The sequence below is a fragment of the Nerophis ophidion genome, linkage group LG06 (assembly GCF_033978795.1).
Source record: "Nerophis ophidion isolate RoL-2023_Sa linkage group LG06, RoL_Noph_v1.0, whole genome shotgun sequence".
NCBI classification, from domain to species: domain Eukaryota; kingdom Metazoa; phylum Chordata; class Actinopteri; order Syngnathiformes; family Syngnathidae; genus Nerophis; species Nerophis ophidion.
In genome coordinates, this window is record NC_084616.1 from 26504056 (window position 1) to 26529573 (window position 25518).

Sequence of the window (25518 nt, forward strand, 5' to 3'; positions counted from 1 at the left end):
ATAGCTCTATCATTGACCAAAGTTATATGAATTATACAATTAATATATTATTTTTGTTTTTAGGATGTAAGAGAAAGTCAAAGTTCCTGAAGAAAACCCACATAAGGGGATAACGCACAAAGTCTCCAAAGATATGCCTGGGCGGAGATTCACATTTTCGATTTTCTGTGTGGCCAATATGCTAGCCACTTGTCCACCGTGCAGCCACACTAATAATTAAGAAAAAAAAAAATTCTGGTGTCACTCATTTTTATTAAATACTCAATTAGTTGTTTGGAAGTAATTTGATAACTTTTCCCCACATTGTTCAATATTCTTGGTCGGTTGTACTATTGCTTTAAAGGCCTACTGAAACCCACTACTACCCACCACGCAGTCTGATAGTTTATATATCAATGATGAAATATTAACATTGCAACACATGCCAATACGGCCTTTTTAGTTTACTAAATTACAATTTTAAATTTCCCGCAGAGTTTCTTATTGAAAACGTTGCAGAATAATGCTTGCGCGTGACGTCACGGACTGTAGAAGACAAAAGCACAGCACCATTTGCGGCTAAAAGTCGTCTCTTTTCATAGCGTAATTAAACAGTGTTCTGGACATCTGTGTTGCTGAATCTTTTGCAATTTGTTCAATTAATAATGGAGAAGTCAAAGTAGAAAGATGGAGGTGGGAAGCTTTAGCTTTTAGCCACACCTTGTATAAAATTCCCGGAGGTGAAGCTTTACTATGGATCAGAGCGGTCAAGCGAACATGGTTCCCGACCACTTGTTAACCGGCAGGTTTCGGTGAGAAAATTGTGGTAATAAGTCGCCTCTTACAGGAGATGAGCTGAGCTTGCGCCGTCCATGCAGCTGCCGTCGACTTCCCTCAGAGACTGGCGTCAAGACACCCTTGGACACACCCCTATATTAATAGTTCATCAATGATATATAAACTATCAGACTGCGTGGTCGGTAGTAGTGGGTTTCAGTAGGCCTTTAAATTACCATCCTTCCAACCATCCATTTTGTACCGCTTGTCCCTTTCGGGTTCAGAGTAGCGTGGAAAAATGGTTAAATGTACATGCTCAATTGTGTTTCATTGTATCAATTAAACAATATCCTAATGTATTTACAATCTGCAAAGTATGTGAAAATACTGTCCCAACATCACACAATGCCACAAAGTCTGTCAGCCATTTTAAATATTCCGCTCAGAACGTCTTTGGTAATTTCCGTAGATTGACCTCACTAGAGTAACACTTCTGCACTCTGACCATAGTATCAGAAATACGCCAAAATTTGATGGGGATGTACTGTTAATCATTCACAATCTTTATATAAGACATGTACACATATGCTGCGATGTGGTAGCGACTTGTCCAAGGTGTACGCCGCCTTCCGCCTGAATGCAGCTGAGATAAGCTCCAGCACCCCCCGTGACCAGGAAAGGGACAAGCGGTAGAAAGAGGAAGGATGTACACATATGTTTTGCTTTTTTTATGCATTTTAAATCATGAATAAATAAATACATTAATGTCTGCTAACAATTTAGTCAATGGAGGCTCTCTATTTTGCCCACAAAACTCTTTATATGGTTATTTGGCTATTTACCCGCCAACAATACTGTATATGCATATCGTGCCCTGAAGATTAACGAAATATTAGCGATTTTGTCATTATAAGCGCGAATGCAGACAGACTATTTTTTAGCGGCGGATTGTTAGCAAACAGCTAAGTAGCCCTCTGCTGCTTTACTGTGAGATGGCTGCAATGTCCTATGGCTCCTGCATCATCACGTCTCGGCTCGTCAAAGTTATTCTAGATTGTAAATCATGCCTCTCATCCGGATATTTGGAGGATTTAGCCATGAATCTAGAAACTGTTCATCTGTGACATTCAATTTAGACAAACACGCAACTGAAGACAGTCTCTGCAGGGAGACTTTTCCTTGTTAAACCTTTGTGTGCATCATGTTTAATTCTTCATCCAAACAGAAATATATACACATCCTAATTCTTGTTTAGCACTTAGCAATACTGCTACCTGATGCTTAGTGTTTCACGAAAGCTGGATCTGTTTAGCAGAGCTTTTAAAACGTGTTGCTCATCTTATATTTAGGATCAACAATATAAAGTTTTGGATTATAATTTTCCGTAAGGTTATCATTGTTGGCGCTCGCAAAGTCTGCATGATTTTCATTGTTGTTGGTGATAAAGGGATTTGTTGTTCCTACCTCTACGTCACGCGATGATGTATCTCATTATCTCTCAAAATAGCTTGAATCTCTGTGAGATTGATACTATTTTGATCAGATCTATTCACTCGCAAACTTTGCAAGTCTTTCGGTGTCATACACCAGACATATATGATGATAGCTTCAATATAGCGGCAACTTATAGACAGATATTCCTCAGATCTGGCGCCCCTGGTAGCCTGGCTAACTTCTGTTTTGTTCCGTAAAGTTGCAGCATTGTTTGTCATGCATGTGTTTTGGGGTATTGTGCGTGTTTTTGGCTTTTACAGCTTTTTTTTTTTTCAATTGTTTTTGGATCCTGCATTGTTTATGTGCTATATTGCTATGCTATTTCCAGCATTTTTCTGCTACATGTGTTTTTATGGCGTTTATGGCGTTTGTGTGGTGGTCAAATAATTTCTGTGTTTGTACGTCGGCCTACTGTACATACAGTATAGATGTCTCGTGAACTGTAGTTGCAGAAATGTAAATTAATAAGAAGTTATCTTAATAAAAAATTCGGCACATAGCAATATTTTTTGTCTAGGCCTGGGCTGAAAACAAATTTTGCTGATAAACAATATAATTGTCAGCATTATTTTGAGACTAAATCAAGCACTAACGTAATCATAATATGTCTACCAATAATGACAATAATATTAATAATAGCGATAAAACAATAATAATATTAATAAAACGCAAGTAACCCTTTCAATGCAATTAACTTCTATATGAATTTTGTACATTTTAAAGTTATTATTGAAATGTTAATAATGTCACGATCCGCGACTCGGATCGTTTATGGTTTTGCCTTTTGATATGTTTTTCATCATGTTTGTTTCTGGACTCTGCCGATCCTTGTTTGAGCACTTCCTTGTTTGTTTTAGTCACCATGGCAACGTATTGTGCTCCTCCTCACGGGCTCCTGTCACACACCTGTTTCCAATTATTATTTGTGTATTTAAGCCCACCTGATTCCTTAGTTCGTGCTCGGTCCATTGTTTGCTTTTGCAACAAAGTCACGTATGTATTCAGTCTTATGTTTTCCATGTGCTAAGTTCCGCCTTAGCTTTGCGTGCGGTCGGCACGTCACATTTTTGTACTTTCGTCTCCTGCTAAGTTTAGCGTTAGCTTCCGTGCGTAGGCACGCGCATTATTTTGTCCTTTTGTATCAATGTTCTTTTGTTTTATTATATTAAAAATTAGTTTCTTACCTGCACTCCTGCCTGAATGGTCGTGTGCATCCACAAAGTGGCAACTCCGCGCAGCAAGTACGCCGTAAGCATGACAAATAACTTCCGATTATCTTAAATAAGTAAACAAACAATACTAATAAAATGGGCTTTCAACAGCTGTTAGCAAAACTTGCACTTGTATAAATATTGAACATCTTGAAGTGCAGTTTTTCCCCGTGTTGAAAAAACTGTGTTGTTTTTTTTTCAATGTATTTTTTGCCCTCTCTTTTTAACACATTTGGCAAAGTGGCTCATCATGTTCAATCAGTTTAAGCTTAAATATTCCCAAAACGGGACATATGCCCTTGCAAACATTTGATCTATTTATTTTTTTTGTAACTTTGCGGTGCTTTTTACCTTATTCTGTTATTGAATGTTTGCGCTTAAGTGCCAAGAGTAACACACAGATTGAAACCTCTTGCACCCAATTTTGAAGCAAGAGACAAGAAAAACAAACACACTTGTTTGTACAAGGCAATTCATCCGTCAATATAAGTTCATCAAAGTTATCGGCCTCATTTTCATTTATCGTTTAGTTAAATGATTTATTGATTATCAGCTCAGGCTTAGCACTGTCTATGTACTGCGTTGACATTTTGGGAACATTCTATGAAGCAACAACACAGTAAATCTGCTTGCTATTTCTGCTACTTTACAAGGTTTGAAATTGTTTTGATTTCCACAAACCTTTTGTATTGTTTTTTATGCAGAAAAATCCAGTGAGTTAAAGAATTTTCCAGTTTGGTCAATATTTTCTTTACCTTGATACATACTTATAAAGCATGAATGCTATTATTGTTTATGTGGATGGATTTTACGTTTTAGGAAGCAGATTGAATCTTGATAGAGTTTAGACTTTGTGTTTAGGTTTTGACATACAGTCGTGGTCAAAAGTTATGGTTACTTGTACAAATACACTTGTAAAGAACAATGTCATTGCTGTCTTCAGTTTCCACAATTTGTACAACTTAATTTTTTTTTTGTGATATAGTGATTGGAGCACATACTTGTTGGTCAAAAAAACATTCATGAACTTTGGTTCTTTTATGAATTTATTATGGGTCTGCTGAAAATGTGATTAAATCTGCTGGGTCAAAAGTATACATACAGCAATGTTAATACTTGGTTAAATGTCCCTTGGCAAGTTTCACTGCAATAAGGTTATTTTGGTAGCCATCCACAAACTTCTGGCAAGCTTCTGGTTGAATATTTGACCACTCCTATTGACAAAATTGGTGCAGTTCAGCTAAATGTGTTGGTTTTCTGAGATTGACTTGTTTCTTCAGCATTGTCCACACGTTAAAGTCAGGTCTTTGGGAAGGCCATTCTAAAACCTTAATTCTAGCGTGATTTAGCAATTTGTTTACCATTTTTGACGTGTATTCGGGGTCATTGTCCTGTTGGAACATATAACTTTGCCCAAGACCCAACCCCCAGGCTGATGATTTTCGGTTGTCCTGAAGAAATTGGAGCTCATCTTCCTTTTTCATTGTCCCATTTACTCTCTGTAAAGCATCAGTTCTATTGACAGTAAAACAGGCCCATAGCATAATACTACCATCACCATGCTTGACAGTAGGTTTGGTGTTCCTGGGATTAAAGGCCTCACCTTTTCTCCTTCAAACATATTGCTGAGTATTGTGGCCAAGCAGCTCAATTTTTGTTTCATTTGACATCACATGGACAAAGATGTGGTCAGAAGAAACAAAAAGTCAGTATAATGTGTCTATAATATTGTTATTACTATACGTTTGCATAATGATGAATTTCCCCCTAGGGATCAATAAAGTACTTTCTATTCTATTCTATTCTCTATAACAGTGGTTCTCAAATGGGGATACGCGTATCCCTGAGGGTACTTGAAGGTATGCCAAGGGGTACTTGAGATTTTTCAAAAATATTCTAAAAATAGCAACAATTCAAAAATCCTTTATAAATATATTTATTGAATAATACTTAAAAAAATATGAATTGAAGTTCATAAACTGTGAAAAGAAATGCAACAATGCAATATTCAGTGTTGACAGCTAGATTTTTTGTGGACATGTTCCATAAATATTGATGTTGAAGATTTCTTTTTTTGTGAAGAAATGTTTAGAATTAAGTTGATGAATCCAGATGGATCTCTATTACAATCCCCAAAGAGGGCACTTTCAGTTGATGATTACTTAAATGTGTAGAAATCTATATTTATAATTGTATCACTAGTTATTTTTATATATTTTTTTCCCAAATAGTTTAAGAAAGACAGCTACAAATGAGCAATATTTTGCACTGTTGTACAATTTAATAAATCAGAAACTGATGACATAGTGCTGTATTTTACTTCTTTATCTCTTTTTTTCCAACCAAAAATGCTCTTGCTCTGATTAGGGGGTACTTGAATTAAAACCTTTTTCACAGGGGGTACATCACTGAAAAAAGGTTGAGAACCACTGCTCTATAACATTGTAATCTTACTAACATATAGGAAACCGGTCTTTCCTCGTCTCGCATCGTGGTTACAGTGAAGCCAAGTGCTACATACACTACATCATATTTTTCTATGGCAAAACAAGCATGTTCCCTGTGGTCACATGCACATCGCAGCGCCCCACTAATTGAGAAGGACTGTACCAGCATAACACAAAATTAATGGACTAACTGATAGCATTCGGAATTAATTCACTCCCCTGCAGCTTTGTGATTCATGACTTAATGTTTGCAACGCTGACACAGCTATCAATATTTTGCCCTCTATGCTAATTATTTTTTCTGCACCAAGGTTCTGCACTAAATTGAAATGATATATTTTTTTAATTTTATTTCAGGACCAAGTTAATGTCAACAGTTGTGAACTCTAACTGTGACTGTTACAGTATATTTGCATTACCGTAATTGGGTTTTGTATCAGCACGAATATGTAAAAATGGAATCTTCTATTTTAATCACAGGGTTTATCGTTTTTTTATTTAATTTTTTTCACACAAAAAATGTCAGGAAACACAAGATACACATTTATGAAACTTACCCGGGGATTCAACTGTTACAACATTTCTGTGTAGGATCTGTGGTCTCTTCCTTTATAATTATAATGCTGATGTTCCTAACGTGACATGATGCGCCTTTGTGTGTTCACACTGTTTTTTTTATCTCTGCAGGATTTCCGGCTGTCAACATTTTCACTGTGAATACCGCCAGCCACTCTTCACAATTCCACATTTGGCTGTAAGTGTCACACCAGCACATATCCTGTGTGCATGTTTGGCACCTCTTGGTGAGATGCTCTTTGACAACATTGTGCAGCATGTGAACTTAAAGGTTGCAAGACAAGTAGAGGAGAAGAGAATATCCTCCACTTCATCAGGACAGTCCAGTGTCATTGGTGTGACCGTTTTTCTTTACGAGGGCACACATCACTGCACATTGTTACAAGCCTCCACCCTCTCCAGAAAGAGTGTCATCCATCTCTGGTCATTGCAGATATCTGCCTCGCCTCTCTCGCCTTACTGTCAACTAAAAGCATCGCGGCTGTGTGTTGTTTTATTTATTTTTTTTGTCAAAGACCGTACTGTCTAAAAAAAGAATCTAGTTATTCTTTTATAGATTCATTTCTGATGCTGGTGAATATACAGCGCTGACCCACTGAGAGAAATGAGCAGTGGTCTCCCATGACAGAATCTGACCCTCTTCTGGAGTTCGCCTTTCTATGTGCTGATGTAATCTAATTTTTTAACAAGCTGCGGCCATATACTGCAGTGTTTTTTAAACATAGGGCTGTGTTGGGCCACGAGCGCCTCCTAGAGGGCTGCCAAAAAATATCCAATGTCCATATGGGCCGTACTGAAGTACTGAGTTGTAATACTCTTTTCGAAATGATCATTCACACGTTCATTTGATCTCGCATTGACTATTGCAATTCTATTTTCACTCTTGTCAACATGTCAACGCTAAAGAGACTTCAGACTGTGTAAAATGCGGCTGCCAGACTTTTGATCGGTGCACCCAGAACAGCCCATATCACCTCTTCATTCTGCATTGAGTTTAAGATTTTAGTCCAGACATTACGTATGTTGCATGGTGGGGCCCCTCAGTACATCACTGACTTGCCATGCTCCTACTCTTCAGGATGCAGCCTCTGGTCTTCAGGCCAGGGTCTTCTAAAGAACCCAAAAACTAATTTTAAAATTCATGGAGGGCAGGCTATGGCTCCCAGACTCTGGAACAATTTGCACCAGTCCCTCCGTGATCTTGACTGTGTTGAAACTTTTAAGAAACATTTTAAAACTTCTCTTTCTAGTAAAGCTTTTAGTTAACGCACCTTTCAACTATCATTTTCAATCCATTTTGTATCCTTTTTATGATGTTGTCCCTATTGTTTTAATTGAATTGTTGATTTACTTCACTTATGTTTTGTACAGCGCTTTGTGATTTTATCTGTGAAAAGCGCTTCATAAATAAAACTTATTTACTTTACTTACTTACTTACACTTTTCCACCCCTTGAAGCAGTATTGACAATATCAATCCAACAGAAGAAGTCTGGAACAAAAAGTTTCTTAAGCACAAAAATTATGACTAAAGTGGTGCAGCTCTATTTTCGTTTTCCCCTTCATTTTCTTTCCAGTCTAGTTAAGAAACATTTAGCGCAACAAAATTGTATGAACATGTATTTTTCATCAGTTATTTATAAGTCCCTTTCTATGCAGTATATTTGATTGGTATTTATTTTTCTAATCAGCCTGAAACAAGCCTTGACAATAATATTTGTCATTAACACATGGGGCTTCACGGTGGAAGAGGGGTTAGTGCGTCTGCCTCACAATACGAAGCTCCTGCAGTCCTGGGTTCAAATCCAGGCTCGGGATCTTTCTGTGTGGAGTTTGCATGTTCTCCCCGTGAATGCGTGGGTTCCCTCCGGGTACTCCGGCTTCCTCCCACTTCCAAAGACATGCACCTGGGGATAGGTTGATTGGCAACACTAAATTGGCCCTAGTCTGTGAATGTGAGTGTGAATGTTGTCTGTGTTGGCCCTGCGATGAGGTGGCGACTTGTCCAGGGTGTACCTCGCCTTCCGCCCGATTGTAGCTGAGATAGGCGCCAGCGCCCCCCGCAACCCCACAAGGGAATAAGCGGTAGAAAAAGGAATGGATGGATTAACACATGCTTTCATAACATTTGACAAGGTTGTAAACTGTAAGTAGGTTAGCTATGCAGTAAGTATTGAATATGATTAAAATCAAGAGTAAGATTACCAATTCATTTTTATTATTTGAGTGGGCCCTGGACCCCTCTGTTGTGGAAATGTCTATAATGTATACCACATCACAACCGTCTCTTAAATAATATTATTGGCAATTCTTAGCCACTTGCATTTATAAACCACCTACCAAAGCAGTATTTTAGAACCATGCCAGTAATCGTAAATCTAAGCAATACCGCATTGTACTTTTTCTTGTAAGAGAACGTGTCACATAAGACATCTTTTTTGAGGTGAAAGTTTCCTTTATTTTGGAAATTGTGTTTCTTGTGGTCATACTTGCCAACCCTCCCGGATTTTCCAGGAGACTCCCGAAATTCAGCGCCTCTCCCAAAAACCTCCCGGGACAAATTTTCTCCCGAAAATCTCCCGAAATTCAGGCGGGGCTGGAGGCCACGCCCCCTCCAGCTCCTTGCGGACCTGAGTAACGTGTGGACAGCCTGTTTTCACGTCCGCTTTCCCACAATACAAACAGCGTGCCTGCCCAATGACGTTACAAATGTAGAATGATCAAGGGCGAGTTCTTGGTTTCTTATGTGGGTTTATTGTCAGGCAGTTTCATTAACGTCCTCCCAGCACGGTAACAACACACAACAACAGCAGTCACGTTTTCGTCTACCGTAAAGCAGTTTGTCTGCTGTAAACAGCAGTGTTGTGACACTCTTAAACAGGACAATACTGCCATCTGTACATGCATGTGTGACAATAACATCTACGGCTTTTAGAGAGTGCAGTGCACAACTGCGCACACAACAAGGAGATGAAGCAGAAGAATGAGGAAGATACAACCGTGGCGACGCCGACGACGAGTAAGATGAAGAAAAACGCTTGTAAATTCCAAGCCGCAGTTGCGATTGGACCTGGATAGCCTCCGGGAGGAAGTAGTGGACTACCAAGTGCTTGGCAGTGAAGATCTTCCTCAGGAAGCAAAGATTGACCGGTTTTGGGCCATGCTAGGGAGAGACTTTAGTGCATTTGATGAAAGAACTTTTGTGTGTGCCACACAGCAATACATCATCGTCAGTTCAGCATGGTTAGAAAAATAGTGACAGAAAACAGAACAAGGATGGACAATTCAACGTTTAACTCAACAATGAGTCGATGAGTGTTATGTGTGTGTATATGCGTAAATAAATGAACATTGAAATTCAAGTTCCAAAGACATGCACCTGGGGATAGGTTGATTGGCAACACTAAAAATTGGCCCTAGTGTGTGAATGTGAGTGTGAATGTTGTCTGTCTCTCTGTGTTGGCCCTGCGATGAGGTGGCGACTTGTCCAGGGTGTACCCTGCCTTCCGCCAGATTGTAGCTGAGATAGGCGCCAGCGCCCCCCGCGACCCCAAAAGGGAATAAGCGGTAGAAAATGGATGGATGGATATATATATATATATATATATATATATGGACGACGTGGCGCAGGGGAAGAGTGGCCGTGCGCAACCCGAGGGTCCCTGGTTCAATCCCCACCTAGTATCAACCTCGTCACGTCCGTTGTGTCCTGAGATAGACACTTCACCCTTGCTCCTAATGGGTGCTGGTTAGCGCCTTGCATGGCAGCTCCCTCCTTCAGTGTGTGAATGTGTGTGTGAATGGGTAAATGTGGAAGTAGTGTCAAAGCGCTCTGAGTACCTTGAAGGTAGAAAAGCGCTATACAAGTACAACCCATTTGTCATTTATCATAATACTTGACTTGGTGAATTCCAGCTGTAAATATACTGTACTCCTCACCTCTTAACATGCCCCCAACCACGCATTAACCCCACCCCCGACCACTCCCCCCTCCCCCCACCACCCGAAATCGGAGGTCTCAAGGTTGGCAAGTATGCTTGTGGTGTGAAGACTGCAGTGTAAGGTGCATGGTGTCAATGGAGGCTCAGTCCACTGTGAACAAGCGTGACTTACTGTAAGATTGGCTTTGTGTGTGTGTGTGTGTGTGTGTGTGTGTGTGTGTGTGTGTGTGTGTGTTTGTGTGTGTCACCAGCATCACCTGCACACCCCAGCACTCAGCTGATTAATCAGAGTCATTTTCAAGAGTGATGGAAGCTACCTTGTTTCAGGGGCCGACTGCTCAGGGGCCAACTGCTCATATGCCCATAAACCCCAGTGGACATTAGCCGTGCTGGAGAGGATGGAGGCTGCTCTTATATTAGCACTGCTACTTTTGCCACCAGCCATGTTTCAGTTCTCTCTGTCTTCTCATTATAACCATTGATCATTCCTTTTTGCACTGAATGGACTCTTATGACGCAAGGTGCTCTTGGTTAGAAAATTCAGCGGCATTACAGATTGGATATTTTGTTACGCATGCTGGCTTTTTTTTGCGCATGTGGAGAAAGATATCATCTCAACCTTATCTACGGGTTTATGCACAGTACCATGTCTGAATAAAATAGCTTCAAAAGGAAATAAACAGCAGTATTAGTCAGTGCTGCACACATCAATGACAACAAGTTGTATATGCACTTCAGGACAAGATGATTAGCCCCCTTTTTGAAATCAAAGAAGAATTGGGCCGATCGATCAGCCACCAAGCAGTATCGGACAATTTTCTGGAAAAAGTAGGTGATTGCCATTGCTGATTAATGCCTTTCAGAGCTAATCAAAGGCGTTGATTTCCATGGCTATTATTGTATTCATTTTTAGTCCCACGGCTGAGCGGCTAGCAGCTAATTAACTGTATCCATACACAGTGTGGTGCCGCTCCCCTAAGTCAATAATAATCACCTCAATTACAGCAAATTAACTGCATTATTTAATGTCGTAAGTATCTTTATAGGCAGCACAGTGAAACAGGGGTTAGTGCATGTGCCTCACAATGCGAAGGTCCCGAGTAGTCCTGAGTTCAATCCCGGGCTCGGGATCTTTTTATGTGGAGTTTGCATGTTCTCCCCGTGACTGCGTTGGTTCTCTTCGGGTACTGCAACTTCCTCCCACCTCCAAAGACATGCACCTGGGGATATATTGATTGGCAACTACTAGTGGTTAGAGTGTCCGCCCTTAGATCGGTAGGTCCTGAGTTCAAATCCTGGCCGAGTCATGCCAAAGACTAAAAAATTGGGACCCATTACCTCCCTGCTTGGCACTCATGCATTAAGGGTTGGAATTGGGGTTTAAATCACCAAAAATGATTCCCGGGCGCGGCACCGCTGCTGCCCACTGCTCCCCTCACCTCCCAGGGGGTGATCAAGGTTGATAGGTTAAATGCAGAGAATAATTTCGCCACATCTAGTATGTGTGTGACAATCATTGGTACTTTAACTTGTGTGAATGTGAGTGTGAATGTTGTCTGTCTATGTGTTGGCCCTTTGATGAAGTGGCGACTTGTCCAGGGTGTACACCGCCTTCTGCCCGAATGCAGCTGAGATAGGCTTCAGCACCCCCCGCGACTCCAAAAAATGGACAAGCAGTAGAAAAAGGATGGATGTAAGTTTCTTTATCAAGTATCAGGCTGATAATGTTAGACATTGAGGGTAAGCTAGGAGAAGGCATGCTAATAGCTAAGCTAGCCACTATGGTAGCTAAAAAAAATCTAAAGAAATAGAGCTTAGTAGAATTTTAAGACGTTTAGATGGAACCACATTGCAACCGATAGTAAGCAAATTTTTACAAGAAAATAACAAGTAGATTAATAAGAGAGGATAATATAAGAACTGTTGGTGTGTCAGCATTGTTGCAGTCAGTACACAACATGTAAGATGGGGGCGAATCGATCCATACATTGGTAGTGTCGACACCAAGGGTAATATCAGTATAAGATCAACACTAGATTGTTTGGATCAATATTTGTATTTTGTCTCAATAATTATTGCTTTTGTCAATGTTTACAAATTCAAATAATTAGTCGCTAGAGATTTTGTTTCATTATTGTGTACTTTTGACTTTGTTTTGACCAAACACGTGTATGCAATAAAATAAAATAATGAAGTACTTGAACTTTTGTGCCGACTCGTGTGGCGTCGTGTTAGGCTGGTATGGAGCGCCTGCGGGGTCATGGGCTGTGGGGGGTGGCCTGCTGGCTGTAGTTCTTGGTTGTCTCCTGCATAGACTGGGGGGCTCTGGGGTGTGTGTCCGGGCCATCTGCTCCTCCTACCTATAGCACACACACATATAGGACTTTGAGTGATTGTCCTGCAGGGGGGGATGAGAAGGCCTTTCAGGGGCTCCAGCCCTCCTGACTTGTCCCTTGCTCGTCCATCCCTCAATTTTAACTTCATGTTAGACACTTAGTGTTAGGAACCTGGGGCAAACTGGGTAAAACATGAAACACTGACAAAGCTTAACCTATTGTTACCATAACAATCTGCAAGGTTAATACAGTTTGCTTCTCTTTCTTCCCCTCCATTTATCTGCTTTTTTTTGGTATTTGAAGTTATTATTACTTATACTGTATGTATTGTAGTGTTTGAAACAATTCTACTGTTGATAATAGAGGTAATTATTATTATTCATTATCAATAGTGCTATTTCTATCGGTATATTTGTATTGCTCCATTTCTGGTGCAATAATGTTCATTGTCATTTCTCTGTTATTAATATGTACTATACTAACTGCTTCTTTGCTTTCACTTTTCATATCATATTTGTATAAATCATATTTGCTGATGCTCTTCTGTTGTTGTTTCTTGTAGTTCATCAATCAATCAATCAACGTTTTTTTATATAGCCCTAAATCACTAGTGTCTCAAAGGGCTGCACAAACCACCACGACATCCTCGGTAGGCCCACATAAGGGCAAGGAAAACTCACACCCAGTCGGACATCGGTGACAATAATGATCCAGTGGGACGTCTGTGACAATAATGATTATGAGAACCTTAGAGAGGAGGAAAGCAATGGATGTCGAGCGGGTCTAACATGATACTGTGAAAGTTCAATCCACAATGGATCCAACACAGTCGCGAGAGTCCAGTCCAAAGCGGGTCCAACTCAGCAGCGAGAGTCCCGTTCACAGCGGAGCCAGCAGGAAACCATCCCAAGCGGAGGCGGATCAGCAGCGCAGAGATGTCGAGGCGGATCAGCAGCGCAGAGATGTCCCCAGCCGATACACAGGCAAGCAGTACATGGCCACCGGATCGGACCGGACCCCCTCCACAAGGGAGAGTGGGACATAGAAGAAAAAGAAAAGAAACAGCAGATCAACTGGTCTAAAAAGGGAGTCTATTTAAAGGCTACAGTATACAAATGAGTTTTAAGGTAAGACTTAAATGCTTCTACTGAGGTGGCATCTCGAACTGTTACCGGGAGGGCATTCCAGAGTACTGGAGCCCGAACGGAAAACGCTCTATAGCCCGCAGACTTTTTTTGGGCTTTGGGAATCACTAACAAGCCGGAGTCCTTTGAACGCAGATTTCTTGCCGGGACATATGGTACAATACAATCGGCAAGATAGGATGGAGCTAGACCGTGTAGTATTTTATACGTAAGTAGTAAAACCTTAAAGTCACATCTTAAGTGCACAGGAAGCCAGTGCAGGTGAGCCAGTACAGGCGTAATGTGATCAAACTTTCTTGTTCTTGTCAAAAGTCTAGCAGCCGCATTTTGTACCAACTGTAATCTTTTAATGCTAGACATGGGGAGACCCGAAAATAATACGTTACAGTAGTCGAGGCGAGACGTAACAAACGCATGGATAATGATCTCAGCGTCTTTAGTGGACAGAATGGAGCGAATTTTAGCGATATTACGGAGATGAAAGAAGGCCGTTTTAGTAACGCTTTTAATGTGTGCCTCAAAGGAGAGAGTTGGGTCGAAGATAATACCCAGATTCTTTACCGTGTCACCTTGTTTAATTGTTTGGTTGTCAAATGTTAGAGTTGTATTATTAAATAGAGTTCGGTGTCTAGCAGGACCGATAATCAGCATTTCCGTTTTTTTGGCGTTGAGTTGCAAAAAGTTAGCGGACATCCATTGTTTAATTTCATTAAGACACGCCTCCAGCTGACTACAATCCGGCGTGTTGGTCAGCTTTAGGGGCATGTAGAGTTGGGTGTCATCAGCATAGCAGTGAAAGCTAACACCGTATTTGCGTATGATGTCACCTAGCGGCAGCATGTAGATGCTGAAGAGTGCAGTTATTGTTATTGTTGTGTTTGCTGATGTTGTTCTGTTGTTGTTGTCTCTCTATCTTATACCACTCTTGTATCCTCGCAATTTCCCTTCTGTCTTCCTTTTTTCTCTTTTTATCTCATCTTGCTCCTGTCCGGCTGCGCCAAAAAATAACATAAAGCCATTCAATAAGGTCAGATACAAATAAGGCAACAAAAGAAGTATCCCACACTTCTATCTTGTAAAGTAAATGCATCCAGCCATCCATTTTCTACCGCCTGTCCCTTTTGAGGTAACAGGGGGTGTTGGAGCCTATCTCAGCTGCATTCGGGGGGAAGGTGGGGTGCACCCTGGACAAGTCTCCCCCTCAACCCAGGGCCAACACAGATGGACAGACAACATTCACGCTCACATTCACGTAAAGTAAATCTGTACAGCAAATATGGGCATCTACATCAACAATATGATTTGCCTGAGTAGCTGGACAGGATTAAAAAAAAACTCATATGTGCTGATATTGTTAAACTGTCGATAGCGATCACCATAAATAAATAAATAAATAAATAATAAATGTACCGCCAAGACATGTATTGGTTCCGGACGATCTCACTTATGGATGATTGATGTCGGCAGCATAAATCCCTCATTGGAACATCCCTAATAAAAATCCTTTATTTTTTAATTAATTGGCTCATAACCTAGTGTGTTCATAGCTAGTGTGTGTCCACTAGACCAAAGACAATTACTGCATAAAGCTAAACTACCATTTGTATTGATTAGCTACATTAAAGGACACAAATTAAAACATGCTATGGCCAAAATAATAAACCTTATGATAATTAATAGTCATTAGTATAGCTTTCTGATTCAGAACTGAAATAAATGTCTTCTGGTAGTTTATGATTGGGTTGGCTGAGGGATTTTAACACTTTCTTCCATGGTAAATTTTTCAAAATGTTCAAACTACTTGGCCTCCGGGCATGGACCCTAACCTTCTGCTCCTGCCACAGATTCTCCATAGGATTGAGCTCTGGGCTCTGAGGGGCCACTCTGGAACTTTGACTTAGGTGTCCTTCAAAAAAGTTTCTCATCATCTTAAATGTTTGTTGTATGTCATTGGCTTGTTGGATGAGCAAACAACAACAACCCAAACAGACTGATAACTGACCTCTTGATGTCATTCCTGAAAATGTTGACATTGTTTATTTTTATGCACCCAAACTCAGTTAACTGAGCCTGATACAGCAAAACATCCCCTTACTATACTTTTACGGTTAAATGTTAGCATCCATATGCTGAAATTATTCATGAAACAACATCATCGGCGGTCACTCGAAGCGGGTATGACGATCCTACTAGTAGGGGTGTATCCCTTTATGGAGGATGCCTGTGCGTGACTTTGTTTAACGTGGGGATACTGGTGCTCAGACAGTCACCACACGATACTTGGCAAATTCGGGTGAAGGTCCAGTGGCATGGGGTCCAAGACAATTGGAGACCCTTTTCTGCTGCAGCCTTCATCTGCCATCCCAGCCGTTGTGACGCTCCGAAGGGTTAGCAATCATCCTTCGCCTGTTCCACCGTTGAGGTCTTGGGTTGTTATTTCCTCATAACTGGGCCTACATGAATATGGAGGTACCTTCTTCTGCCATCGCAGCCGTTGTGGTAGTTCTTACATCTACCGTCTTCTGCCTGCTCCAACGTTGAGGTCTTCACCGTACACCTGGTTAGGGGGCAGTCAGGTACTAGGCTTTTGCCAAGGGCCACCTGGGGTAACACTAGTAAAGGGGTTAACTTCCTAGTGCCCCAAGACCCCATAAAGGGAGCCTCCACTGCCGGATGCACTTTAACGTCATACCCAGGCATACTTGCCAACCCTCCCGGATTTTCTGTGAGACTCCCGAAATTCAGCGCCTCACCTGAAAACCTCCCGGGACAAATTTTCTTACGAAAATCTCCCGAAATTCAAGCGGAGCTGGAGGCCATGCCCCCCAACATTGAGTCAGACCTGACTCAATGTTGTGACCCTCTTAAACAGGACAATACTGCCATCTACTCTACATAGAATAGAATGTCAATATATTCTACATTTGTTCTGAAGCTCACAGTAACGAGACGTAACTTCATCACGCCGCCTGGTTATTCACTCCAGCCCAATATATTACTCCGTCGACGGGCAAAATGAAGAAATACACTTGCAAGTTTCAGAACGATTGGAAACAAGAATTTCAGTTTATCCAGGAAAGTTCGAAGGGGAAGTGGTATGTTGCCTGTAAATTTTGTAGAATAGACTTCTCCATTGAACACGGCGGCCGAACGGATATTCGGCCATTAACGGTCAGCGAAGCACAAAGCGTCCGCAGCGCAGCATCATTCACAACCCAGTATCATGGGCCACGTCGCAAAATGAAAACCCGATGGTGTATCTTAAGCTAAGACAAAGATGGCTATGCTGATAGCTGGAAGCAACATCCCGTTGTCATTTGCGGATGTCTACAACAAATCCGTGAAGGATGTTCCCGGATTCGGAGATCGCTCGCCAGTACGCAAATGGCAGAACAAAGGTTACTCAAATAGTGAAAGGTAAGTGTTGTTGTTGTTTTTTACTAACCAGCAAGCACAGTACAGTTAGAAGAACAACTGTGTTTTTATTACTGTGTATTTGATAGGTGCCGTCGGAAATTCAGCTATTTATTTTATTTATATACATAATAAAATAAAAAATATAGCTAGAATTCACAGAAAGTCAAGTATTTTATATATATATATATATATATATATATGTATATATATATATATATATATATACATATACATATATATATATATATATATATATATATATATATATATATATATATATATATATATATATATGAAATACTCGAGTTGGTGAATTATACGCCACCCCTCTTAACCCCAACCCACCCCCAACCACGCCCCCTACCCCCCACCTCCCGAAATCGGAGGTCTCAAGGTTGGCAAGTATGTGCCAAGGACATGAAACAATCAATCGAAGCTGCAGTGAAGACACACATTATGAAAACCAAACTCCACAGCAGAGATGAGTTGTCTTCTTACGGTGCCAGTTCTAAAATAGGCCATCATAACCAAACACGCAGTACTGCATTGTTGCGCCTTCTCGCATCTTTAGCGCCGACACATGCACAGAACCACATCTAATCCAGCTTTAGATATCTGGCTCACATACATAAGAGCAGCATTTACTGTTCTAGCAATGCCTCACTGCTTCATATTTAGAGAATCAATCTTGAGAGTTGAGTTGATCACAGTCGCAACAATAGATGCTCTCATCTGTTTATGCAGGTGCGCTCTGTGTACTGTATCTTAGCCCGAATAAAACATTTGTTTTCTCTGTCATTCCTCATACTGTGCTACTTTCCATTTCTCTATTGAGGGTTTATGCATCATATGCCCCTTTCTCGGCTTGTTTAAACATAGCACAGGGAACATTGCATGTGATGTTTGCTAGAATGGCTCTACACGATTAGTCCCCGCAACTTGTATGCCTTATGAAATATGTATTCTAACTTGCTGTGAACCTCTGGAGCCCTGGCTTGCTTTGTTCAAAGTGTGTTTCTCTTACTGCTCACACAATAAAATCACACTGCGGATCAGAGGATTATTTACTTCCTGTAGCTGCCAAAATTTGTGGTTCAGATCTATTGCTGGAACCGTCATACCGGTCGTGACATACTGTATCACTATCCATCTGTGAATTAGGGTTGTGTCCCCTGAGAAATGTGCCTGTGCTGATCCGCCTGCGGTTACCCAGCATTCCCTGGTGTTGCTTGGATCAATATCATCTTACGTGGACAGACCTGCCTGTATGTGTTCATGCTGTTGGAGTGTAAGATCTGTAGCTATGCGGGAGCGAGTGCACACATTCTCAAATCTCTTAGACGGGTAGATTATTCTCTCAAAATGCCATTCCATTATGGCCATAGAATCTGTGGAGGGCTGCCATTTTACACCTAAGCAGCTCAAGTACACTGCCTGGCCAAAAAACTTCACACTATGGTTTCAGCTATGGTTTCCGCCAGCTTCTGCAATGTCAATGTGTCTTAGGTTATGCCTACACCAAGCCGGATAACCCCTTAAGGAATAATTATTCAGCCTAAGCCCCCGTTTCAGCCACACTAAACCAGCGTTTAAAGTCCCCCTTCTTGGATAATTTTTTACACGGTTAAGTGCGCCGTGTATTTCTTGAATCTCCGGCTCTTAGCTTTGTATGGACTCATTCGTTTATAAACTGAGTTCAAAGAGGAAGTGACACCAAAAAGACCGTGTCCCACACAGGAAGTGATGTCAGAAAGAAAAAGCGCCACAGCCAGGTTCATAATAACGCGGTTTTGAAACTCTGAGCTAACCACTGGAAATATGGAGGCGAGTCATCCAGACATGCTCGGGCTTATTCATTCCGTCTGTCCAGACGCTTGTGGAAATCACACATATGAATACCTTAATAGAAAGCGATTGCAGCTATTTCAGATACAACACTTCTAGACAACAAGAGAACAGCTCTGATTCTACTTACCGAAAAACTTAGATCATTTGTCCAAGGAGAGACAACAAGAATGAGGGCAAAAAACTAGACAGCTAGAATCAGGGCTAAAAAAGGTAGCGTGTGTTTTGACGTCGAGTGAAGACTATGAAAAGGGGGGAATGCTTTTGGACTGGCAAAGCAGACTGTATCAGTTAGTGACTGCCATGTATGTCACAGACTCAACATCTAAGTCCAGAGTATATAAAGTCACCAAAAACGAATGGACAATGAAATTGAAGGCAAAAGTGTGAGGAGTATCCTGACCAGATATCTAGATCTCTAGATTGATTGTTTTAAAATTTTCTTCGTCACAATAGGGCCTCACAGCACACTGGATTCCATTTAATTGAAATACCACAACACTGGATATTGTTCAGATAAGTTAAATTTAAGAACTTGCACAAAAAGCAACACTGGAGGTGTGTGGAGATCTCTTGCTTCTGGGTTCTCTGGATCACCCACCACGGACATGACAGCTGCATTCAGGGCTTTGAACAGTCTTTTATTTTTCAATTAAATGTCTTTTTTGTCCATCTCAGCACTCTTCATGTCGTCGCTCGCTCTTTCACCACCCGAGCACATGAATAGTTTATATTCTGCTTTCCAGCTAATGTCTTTTGGCTCTGTCTGTTAAATATCGCTGTCTTTCTCTCGGCATGTTCTGCCATCCACCAACCAACCCCTTCTGCTTCCCGACTGCTGCCTTTAACAGAGCAACAGGTGATTAGACAAACACTTCCAGCTGTGTCATCCACTCACTTGTCGCCAATCTGGAAGCTGGTCCTGCCACACCCCGCTTTGCCGCAGTTGCGCAGGCCACGCCCACCATAAGGTGACTATGACGTGTGCATTTTCCACCCATGCGTACTAAGTCGCGTTGCGCTGGCGGACGAGGGGGTAGGGGGTCTTAAATGGTGGCATTGTTCTGTGTGGACACAGATAAGGTTAGGTTGGATTTACCCCGGATAACCTTATCCGGCTTAGTGTAAACGGGGCTTTAGGCTTTAGGCATTAGACCCATCACCCTTGATCACCCCCTGGGAGGTGTGGGGAGCAGTGAGCAGCAGCGGTAGCAGCGCCCGGGAATCATTTTTGGTAATTTAACCCCCTATTCCAACCCTTGATGCTGAGTGTCAAGCAGGGAGGTAATGTTGTTCCAAAGACAAGAAAAAGTGTCATCAGTGGTTTAGATTTGTGGCAACAGGCGTGAAACAAATGACTGTATGCTAAAAAGTTTATTAAAAAAAATCAGCAGCACAAAAAAATGCAACTGTTTACAACGCAAACAAGAGCGCAACTATAAAACTCCAGCTAAAAAAGCAGCTGACTGTGGTGGAACCATTAACTCAAGGTACCATGTATCAGTGGTTCTCAACCTTTTTACAGTGATGTACCCCCTCTGGACATTTTTTTAATTCAAGTACCCTCTAATCAGAGCAACGCATTATTGGTTGAAAAAAAGAGATCAAGAAGGAAAATACAGCACTATGTTATCAGTGTCTGATTTATTAAATTGTATAACAGTGCAAATTATTGCTCATTCTTAGTGGTCTTTCTTGAACTACTTGGGGAAAAAAGATATAAAAATAACTAAAAACTTGTTGAAAAATAAACAAGTGATTCAGTTATAAATAAAGATTTCTACACATAGAAGTAATCATCAACTTAAAGTGCCCTCCTTGGGGATTGTAATAGAGATCCATCTGGATTCATGAACTTAATGCTAAACATTTCTCCACAAAAAAGAAATCTTTATCAATATTTATGGAACATGTCCACAAAAAAATCTAGCTGTCAACACTGAATATTGCATTGTTGTATTTTTTGTTCACAGTTTATGAACTTACATTCATATTTTGTTAAAGTATTATTCAATAAATATGTTTATTAAAAGATTTTTGAATTGTTGCTATTTTTAGAATATTTAAAAAAAATCTCACGTAGCCCTTGGCATACCTTCAAGTACCCCCAGGGGTACGCGTACCCCCATTTGAGAACTACTGCCATATATCATGGTACCTACCATATATGATGAGAAAAAAGCACACTGCTAAGAGCACTAAAGCAGTCACTCTGCACATTGCCGAGATATGGTGCACATACAACAGAAAAGCCTGCGCTTATCCAGACTTAGACTTAGACTTAGACTTAAACTTCCTTCTTATTGTCATTCAAATTTGAACTTTACAGCACAGATAAGAACGAAATTTCGTCACATAAGCTCATGGTAGTGCAGGATAAAAAAAGCAATTAAGGTGCATATATAATTAAAAAAAATATATAAATATATATAAATGATAAATAAATATATATAAATACACATAAATAAATAAATAGATTACTGTACAGATAAATATATTGCACTTTTTCACATGCGTCCACGTTTATGGATGTATGTTATATTGGAGTGGCCTGCGCTTATCCACTTACTGAACCCACAATCCTCTCAATGTTTCACTTGATTATTTATTTGCATGCAATGTACAATTGGACAAACTACATTTTTGTTTACAGGAGCATTTTATTCAATGCATAAGTTTTAAGTGCACCCTTATTTATCTGATTAATTATTTATTATTACTATTTATTTATTATTCGAATATTAATTGATGTATTGCAGTTTATTTGCTTGTTTGGGGACGGCGTGGCGCGATTGAATAGTGACTGTGCCAGCAACCTGAGGGTTCCTGGTTCGATTCCCACCTTCTACCAACCTCGCCACGTCCGTTGTGTCCTTGAGCAAGACACTTCACCCTTGCTCCTGATTGGTCGTGGTAAGTGCCTTGCATGGCAGCTCCCGCCCTCAGTGTGTGAATGTGTGTGTGAATGGGGGAATGTGGAAATAGTATAGTATTTTATTCAAGACAGAAGTATTGCTTCCCAGAGGAAGTTTTTAATTTTGTTATTCCAAAAAAGTACAATTTATATCTGGTGTAAAATGAAGAACATTATATTCTTCTGAATTGTGTGGCAGTACGATGCAGTCTCTTTTCATACTAGTTTTTGAAGAAATACAAGTGAAGCTTGTTTTGAATCTCTGTCATTTGCATTCATTGGTTTCTTTAAAAATTAGACGAAAATCGTGAATCGAGTTTTTTATTTTTTTTCAAGCCATATCAACCCAAGCTCGTTTTAGTAGAGTATTTTCAATTATCTCCTTAGACGTTTTCTCATGCTTGATGCATACCAGTAATCTGACTCTTTTTAAACAAATCAACATATTTTCCACAAGCACAAGATGTGTGAATCAACATCCATCCATCCATTTTCTACCGCTTATTCCCTTTTGGGGTCGCGGGGGGCGCTGGCGCCTATCTCAGCTACAATCGGGCGTAAGGCGGGGTACACCCTGGACAAGTCGCCACCTCATCACAGGGCCAACACAGATAGACAGACAACATTCACACTCACATTCACACACTAGGGCCAATTTAGTGTTGCCAATCAACCTATCCCCAGGTGCATATCTTTGGAAGTGGGAGGAAGTCGGAGTACCCGGAGGGAACCCACGCATTCACGGGGAGAACATGCAAACTCCACACAGAAAGATCCCGAGCCTGGATTTGAACCCACACATAGTGCAAAAACAATATAGAGCGCAATTATAGGGGTCCTCAATTACATTTGTCCAAGGGCCAGAATGTTTCGTGAAATAATCTTCCAGGATCAGTAATATAAACATCTTGTAAATATGATTATAATTATACAAATGTAAATACTATTTCAATAAAAGCAATTAAATTGGTACATGCTAGCATTCACTCTGACTGGGATTTGAATTAATTCGAAACTTAATGTTTGAACAAATGATGATTTTTATTTGTAACACAAATTTATTTAAACATTTTTTTTTTTAGAGCTGTCCTGTCCAGCCATTCAGGCAAATCATATTGTTGATGTAGATCCCCTTATATGCTGTATATATTTACTTAGGAATGGAGAAGTGTGGGATACTTCTCTTGTTACCTTATTTATATTTGATTTTAGTTAATGTTTGGGTAAAATTTTACTAAACCATTTTTTTTTTTAAAGGGGACCTGCACTTGTTTTTTTTTTAATTGCCTATTGTTCACAATCCTCATGAGAAACAAGAAGAAATATGTTAGTTTTTTTTTACATTCTAACATGTAAAAAATGGGCTCGTTTTTGGTGGCTAGAAATGCAGCTAATAAGAGCAATCGGTTCTTTCATTCAAAAACAGACAACGATATTTAGTTTACGTTTCGTAACCTGTGCACTAACCAAACTGTAGCAACATTGTTATTGACAACACGAAACACGTTTTGAGTTTGTAAAGCAAAACACTGCGATAGGACACCAATCTGTACTGACTGAAAACCATTAGCCTGTAAAGTATTAGCCTGCATCTCAGGTTTTGTTTGTACACAGCGAGCCAGAGCACATAGTTTCAGTAACATGCATGACATGCTGCGTGTGTTATGATCGATATTGAAGTCTGACTCACTGGATGGACAGTTGTGCGTTTGGGGACGTATTTTCCGGTTTATTTGGATAAGCACTCCATTTGTGTCAAAATAACTTGACACCAACTTCCACATTTTTAGCGTCAAAGTCACTTTCACACCACACTCTTGACTTCTGTCTTACTGTCTTAGTCTTCCTTCATGTGCACTTCTAGAAGCAGCATCTCCTCCTCCGTATATTCAGTTTCAAAAATATAAGGTTGTGATTATTTGTCCAAAAATAGTCGTCTTTGTCGTCTCTTATCGATTTTGTTATGATTAGAACACACATACGTGTTTGTTTCTGGAAGTAGGAACACACGGAGGTGCACTGCGATGGAAACAAAATTTAATGTGCTGAAGAAATCAATGTGTTGATTAAAATGCTCAAAATTCGGTAAATATTAAACATATTACATACATATTGTTATGGACGTGTCTGTTAGTACTCAATATATAGACTTGCAATGTGTATATAAAACGTTGATGGAGGATTTTGAAGTTGTTTTACTGGGCTTTGAAGGCTACAACAGTGACTCCCATTAACCGCAATAGGCAAAATTCCCAAAAAAGTGCAGCTACCCAGAAAAGCTAAAAAATTCACAGCCGTAGTAAATATACAAAATGGTGAATTTTTTGCTAAATTAATTTTATTCAAACAAAGTTGTCGCTTGTCAGATGTAGAGGAAACAGTAAAGTAAGCATGAGTGAGTAGTTTTTGTCTGGGGCTTAATGTGCAAGTGTGACCTGGATACAACAATCTTGCAATTTTGTTGATCTGCATCGCATCTTCAGTTAGAAAGTATAAATGTTGTTTTCGTTGTGAAGTTTTATTATGAATTGCATAGACTTTTTTTTTTTCCTTTCCTGCGTTAGTGCATTGTCACTCAGAGAGAAAGTGAACATAACAACAATGTTTTGTTTACCTGCTAAGTGGAGCCCAGGTGATTTTTTTTCACATGCTATATTTAATGTCTTTTTAGAGTATCACTTAGACACAGCCACACAAGTATATACTGTATTTACAGGCTTACATACTATACAGAGTATTACAATGTTTACTTGCAGTACAATATGTGTTCCCATTTATTAAAACACATTCATATGACGACCTTGGTAAAAATGTTCAGTGATGTAACCTTGGTGAGGATACCACACGCATGATAAATGGACTATAGCTGCACTGCACACCTATAATTCACACATTTAAAAAAAAAAGTGTTAGCCTTGATTTCAAAAGTTTACTTATAATTCAAACCTACCCTGACCCCTGCACAGAAACATCCTGTATGGAATCGGACAGTCGACAAATTATGTTCTTCAGTCTGCAGTCATATGTTTAGAGATTACATCACCAAAGTAATTGGGATTTCATTGATTTCTGGTCCAAGTGCTCATTTCTGGCAAATGAGCAAGGTGATTCACTTAAGGGACAATGATAACTCTCTGTGACACATTGCTCCACCCAAAGGGCCCCAAAGTGTCTGGCTCAGCATCGGTGTTAAGTGTAAGAGTGCGTCACGTCTTGTCATTAAGCCAACACATTTTGAAAGTCTCATGTCCTATGTACCGGAAAAAGGCAAGTGGTTTTGAGTGGCCTTTTGGTGACTGTGTATTCAGGGCCTATCATCTACTAAGGTCCAAAGACCAAGTAATAAATAGCATGTGTAAACTATGAAATTATATGTTCTATTAGTGAACGTGTTGCGGGCGACCTGCTATGACTGCATGCAAAACTCCTAAACAGTG

At 40.3% G+C, this 25518-nt stretch overlaps 1 protein-coding gene across 5 annotated transcripts in view; it reads left to right on the forward strand.

Annotated features, from left to right (window-relative positions):
• LOC133554447 (synaptotagmin-2-like) overlaps positions 1-25518 on the forward strand; it is a 169156-nt gene that overhangs the window by 76587 nt on the left and 67051 nt on the right. For 3 of the 5 annotated variants that reach the window (XM_061903229.1, XM_061903228.1, XM_061903234.1), the window contains one exon: positions 6596-6662. The exons of the other annotated variants lie outside the window; for them this stretch is intronic. The gene's annotated coding sequence lies outside the window, so the exon portion shown is untranslated. The remainder of the gene's footprint in view (positions 1-6595; positions 6663-25518) is intronic. 5 annotated transcript variants of the gene reach the window in all.